The sequence below is a fragment of the Asparagus officinalis genome, chromosome 5 (genome assembly GCF_001876935.1).
Source record: "Asparagus officinalis chromosome 5, Aspof.V1, whole genome shotgun sequence".
NCBI lineage: Eukaryota > Viridiplantae > Streptophyta > Magnoliopsida > Asparagales > Asparagaceae > Asparagus > Asparagus officinalis.
In genome coordinates, this window is record NC_033798.1 from 21000821 (window position 1) to 21006916 (window position 6096).

The following is a 6096-nucleotide window of genomic DNA, read 5'->3' on the forward strand; positions in this document are numbered from 1 at the left end:
AGTGTTGTAAAACATAAGTAAAAGTTAATTTTAGAAAAATGCTTCCAGGCCCCAAAACGAAAAAAAATATGATTCCCCCTCCCAAGACTTTTTCAACGGGTGTTTTGCCTCCAAAAGTAAACTTTGTGTTCTCTGAGCCCCCAAAACACAAAACTCAAGAGATTTAAATTCGTGAAGATCATAATACTCTTCTCTCTCTCTCTCTTTTATATATGTTATGTTTTGAAAGAGTTTCCTTCGTCAATCCCAGCGGAGAAGCTCGACATCCGTCAATCCCCGCCTCTGTCGACGCCGCCGGTTTTGAAAGAGTTTCCTTCGTCAATCCCAGCGGAGAAGCTCGACATCCGTCAATCCCCGCCGCCGCCGCCATTGTTGAAGCTCCGTCAATCCCCTTGTCGTTGATTTTGTCGGAGGCGTTTGTGTTCTACGAGGCGATATTGAGCAGGGAGTACTTTAGAGGGGAGGGATTAGGGTTAGGGCAGGGGCAGCAAGAATTGGGGCTGATGAACAAGCATATGAGGTTCTTGACGAGGTTTCTCACTATTTGTTTGGTGACTGGGAGGAGGGATATGGTGAATCGGCTTGTTGGGCAGCTTAAGGGGCTAGTTGATGAGTGCAAGAAGAATTTTCAGATAAAATATTGCGTGAAAATTAAAGCATTTGAAGGGATTGATGAGGTGGAAGAAGGAAGTGGGTCCTGTTAGTGATTTTAATCTTGTTTTTTGTTTTTTGAAGGGTTAATTGTTGGGCAATTTTCCTTTTTCTTATTGGTTTTTTGTAAGATTCAAAAACATATATAGCAATTTATGATATAGTAGGCAACTTTTGTGTGAGTAAAATTTATCTGCGGTGGTTTTTGCTCAACATCTCTCCCCCTCATTGGCTTCAACTTGAGGTTTTGGTTTACACATTGGTTGTAAAGATTACGGGTTGCTAGTTAAGGTTATGTGTTGAAGCCATGAGGGGAGAGGGTAGGTTGTTAAGGATAGGCTTGGTTGTTAAGGTTATGGTTTGTTAAAGTTATGGGTTAATTATTAAGGTTACGGGTTAATTGTTAAGGTTACGGGTCGATTGTTAATGTTATGGATCAGTTGTTAAGGTTACGGGTTGGTTGTTAAGGTTACGGGTCAGTTATGAAGGTTACACATTGGGATATATATGTATATGTATATTGTGTGACAGGAATACTTTGGGTCACTTGACCTAGTGGTAAAGTTTGGGAGGTTAGACAAGAGGTTAGGGGTTCAAACCCCTACAGCCACAATATATATTTAACGGTCTTTGATTGTCCTGGGCTCTTGGGCTCTTCGAATTCTAAAAATATTTTTAGAATATTCGTTGTTAAGGATAAGGGTTGGTTGTGAAGGTTACGCTTTTGTTGTGAAGGTTACTCGTTGGTTGTGAAGGTTACACGTCAGATGTGAAGGTTACGCGTTTATTGTTAAGGATAAGCATTGGTTGTGAAGGTTATGCATTTGTTGTGAAGGTTACGGGTTGATTATTAAGGTTACATGTTGGTTGTTAAACCTACGGGTTTGTTGTTAAGGATAAGCGTTGGTTATGAAGGTTACGCTTTGGTTGTGAAGTCTTTGAATTCTAAAAATATTTTTATAATATTCATTTTTTTATTTTTATTTTTAGTTCTTCAATTGCCTAATATTGTTGTTTATGAGAATTCACCTACTACGCGTTAGTTGTTAAGATTATGGGCCCGTAACTTAACAGTCAACCTATAACCTTAACAACCAACTCATAACCTTCACAACTAAAATGTAACCTTAATAACCAAACTACAACATTAACAACCAAACTGTAACCTTAACAACTAACATGTAACCTTAACAACCAACGCGTAACATTAACAATCATAACCTTAACATATCGAGCGCCTTCATCCCGGACATGGTATCGATCATCCTAACACTCCTCAGTCTCTTAACCCTAGTGCCCCCAAAAGTTCTGTCATGCCCACAAGAGCTCCCCACGACCTTAGCCTCCAACACGTTTGGATCCATTCATGACTGGGTGTCGTGGTTCATCGACACCAACGTCCAGTTTGTCACGACCCCCTCCACCCTCCCGTTCTTAATTATTAAATCCTCCACCGCCACCACGTTGAATTGCTTCACGTTGGGCCTCATCAGCAGCTTGCTCATGATGGTGGAGGTGAAGAGGGCGGCATGCTTGATGATAACGTAATCCTTCTGCTCATCGTAGGGGACCTCGAGCTTGTCGAGGAAGAGGTGGGTGGGCTAGTGGACAACCAATGGCCAGAGAAGAGCTGGCCGCCGAGCCAGGCGCCGCTGCCTAAAGGGGACAGACTCGCTCGATGATGGCGATGTTGATGTCGGGGTTCTTGGAGAGCTCGTAGGGCCATGAGAGGCAGGCGGATCCAATGCACGCCACCGCGACCGACGACGTCGGGTGTTGGCTATAGTCGTGCATCATGCCGGGTCATACATGGTCATGCAGCGTGTGGCAGGTCATCTCCGGGAGATGATGGATTCTTTGATGGGGCAGAAGAGGATGAAGGAGAGGTCGTAAGAGGCGGAGATTTGGGGGGCAGAGGATGACGATGATGGGAAGAAGAAAGATTGGGTTTTGAAGGTGGAGGAGAGCTTAAGGCCATGGAAGGAGGAGGAGGAGAGGAGGTTGCGATCGCTCGGTTTGGAGAGGAAGGAGGAGGTGGCCATGGAGGGTATTATGGTCATCACGAATTTAAATCTCTTGGGTTTTTTTTGGGGCTCAGAGAACACAAAGTTTACTTTTTGAGGCAAAGCACCCGTTGAAAAAGTCTTGGGAGGGGGGAGCACGTTTCTTTCGTTTTGGGGGCTGAAAGCATTTTCCCCTTTTATTTTATTAGTTTGTAGTTTTTCTAAATCAGCATGTTGACTCATTCTGCCTAATATATATATATATCATTATATATATATATATATATATATATATATATATATATACTATATATAAATATAATAATAATATGTATATGAGAAATATGGGTATGTTTGGTAGTGAGGTGACACAATCCCCTCCACTCATTCAAATGGGGGGGGGCCACATTCACATGGTTGAGGAGTGTATGTGGATATGCAATTATTTGAATGAGTGAGGAGATTATGGCCACCTCACTACCAAGCACAACTTTTTGTGCTTGGTACCAAGCATACCCATTTTTCTATATATATATATATATATATATATATATATAATATATATAGTATATATATATATATATCATATATATATATATACTATATATATATATATATATATATATATATATATATATTATATATATATATATATATATATATATATGAGAAAAATGAGTATGTTGGTACCCAAGCACAAATTTGGTGCTTGGTACTTAGGTGTCACATTCCATCCACTCATTATCATTCCCAACAACTCCTCAACCCTGTGAGTGTGGGACCCAATTTTAATGAGTGGAGGGCAATGGACACCCTCACTACCAAGCACTATTTTTTTGTGCTTGATAGGCAAGCATACGCCCATTTTTCTATATATATATTATATATATATATATATATATATATATATATATATATATATATATATATATATATATATATATAATATATATATATAATATATATATATATATATAGTATATATATATATGAGAGAGAGAGAGAGAGAGAAACTTATGTCAACTTAAGTGAGCGTCCACTAAGTTTCTTAGTCATTGATGATCACTTGATTGAGCTATATTATGGATGATCCGCTCCGTTAAACTTGATCTACATATTCTAAAACCCCAACAACAATCAAATTTTAGGTGAACCCGTCGTGGTTTGACCCTTCATCCACTCGTATCATTTAAACGGTTTCGAATGAAAAAGAACTTTTTTACATGGCTTAACGGAGGGTCAAACCACGACGGGTTCATCCTAAATATGGTGTGTTATGGTTTTTAGAATATGTAGATCAAGTTTAATGGAACAGATCATCCACAATGTAGCTCAATCAAGTGATCATTAATGATTAAGAAACTTAAGTGAACGTCACCTTAAGTTGACATAAGTTTATATATATATATATATATATATATATATATATATATATATATATAATATATATATGGTTTTTTTTTGAATTTGAACCTTTTGTTTTGCAATAAGCATGATCGCACAATTTTTTCCTGACTGTATCAAAAAAAATATTTGGTTATTTTGTGGAAAAGGTCAAGTTCTTTTGATGGAGGGGAAGTTCACATGCTTCATGAAATTATGAAGTTAAAAGAAACCACTAGAAGGCATCAGTTTGTTTGCATCCAACCATGCTTTGATTTGACTGAATTCTATCTCTTTATCTGCGAGAGTGATTGCATTAATTCTTTTGACAGAAACGCAGGTCCTACACTTACAGAGGTTGTGTTTCAGAATGTGATGCGCGTGCGCAGTTGGGAGTTTCTCTTTCCCCGCTTTTTTTTCTTTTTTTCTTTTCCTTTCTTTTCTTTTTCGTGGATTGAACCGCACTACACGTGTTTTGGTTCTGCGAATGACTTTTAACTGAGGGACATCATGATGTTTGAATAATTGAGGATATTTAGTTGTAAATTTGAAAAACTTGAGGGTATATAACTGCAACAAAAAAACAAGTGCCATCTGTAAGTGCAAAATAGGGAAAATTACGGGGTATTTAAGTAGTTACATCCTTGTGAACTTCACATGGTGCTATTTCTCAGATGGATTGAACATCATCAGTCCTAAGCTACTCTATCATCTTGAATTAAGAGGACAATCTACTCCATTTTCATTTTTTCTAATAAAAAAACTTGAGTGAAAAGGTAATTTATCGTGACGTAATGATTCTAACCTGAGAACTCAACCTACAATAAATTCATTGATTTGACGTACTAAGTTTAACAAATATGGGAAAATTATTTGGAGGAACTCCAAAAAGTTATGTTATGCATCCTACTCCCCAACCTAAAAAATGCATGCTACGACCTTTTATACGGAAACTTTAGTGCAACTATCACCCTAAAGTTATACAAGCCCACTATCCAATAAGGCTCTTCTGAAAATGTCATTCCCATTTAAAAACCAAAAGAAAACCGCTATGAAAAACCCCTTCTGAGCACGATTTTCTAAATCCTTTGCAACCAATTTTCTCATCACCCTCTTCCTCTCAAGATCTCGCTCCTCGAGCGCCATCGACGAGAACCCCAATCGCCGACATTGCAAGCCATACGTCGTCTTCCCCTACAGCTTCGATCTGTCTTTGTCCACACTCCTTGGTCGTCTTCCCCTACAGCTTCGATCTGTCTTTATCCACACTCCTTGGTCGTCTTCACTCCGTCGTTGCCCCTTACAACCAGAAGAAGGAAGCTTGTCATCGTCTTCGTTCCGACAAGGATCTCGCTGACCGCAAGCTCGTCGTCCGCTCATTTGCTCGTCTTCGCTCCGTCTTCTGCTCGCTCCGACGAGTACCTCTTCTTCACCAAACCCTCAATTTCCTAAAAATCTAGGATGGCGAGAACAACTTCATCATCTGAATCATCTCAATCAGCAATAATAAAGGCTAAGTTGTAAGTATCATCTGAATTATCTATATTTGTTCATTTATTTTGTTTGTCAATTTATTCACAGTTGTAAGTAGAACCCTAAGTAGAATTATTTTCTCTTGTGTTGTGTTTTATGGTAAGGGTGATATAAGAATATGTTGTAATATATGTGGATACTATGAATTCATGGATGAAATTGTTCCACAAATGAGGGCCGATCATTGGAAGGCTTATGGATCCTCCAATTTTCAAAACTATATTAGTTTTAGAGCAATTCCATCTGACAAAGCCACAATTATGCTACTGATAGATCACCTTGATTTGGCTACCGGAAAGTTATTTTTCAACGATAGCCAAATGGGGGGGGGGGAAATGCATATACATTTGATGTAAATTGGGTGCAAAAACAAACCACGTTCAAGGATAAAGGGGAGAAATCGGAATGAAATCGTGATACGGCGAATACGATTTGGAGTATGTACTTCAACAAGAAGCAACAATATGCTCACAAGAATGGCTGATTATCTTGAGCACTTATTGGATAAACTAGTTGGGTGGAAAAA

At 38.7% G+C, this 6096-nt stretch overlaps 1 pseudogene; it reads right to left on the minus strand.

Annotated features, from left to right (window-relative positions):
* On the minus strand, window positions 1866–2693 carry LOC109841604 (annotated as a pseudogene).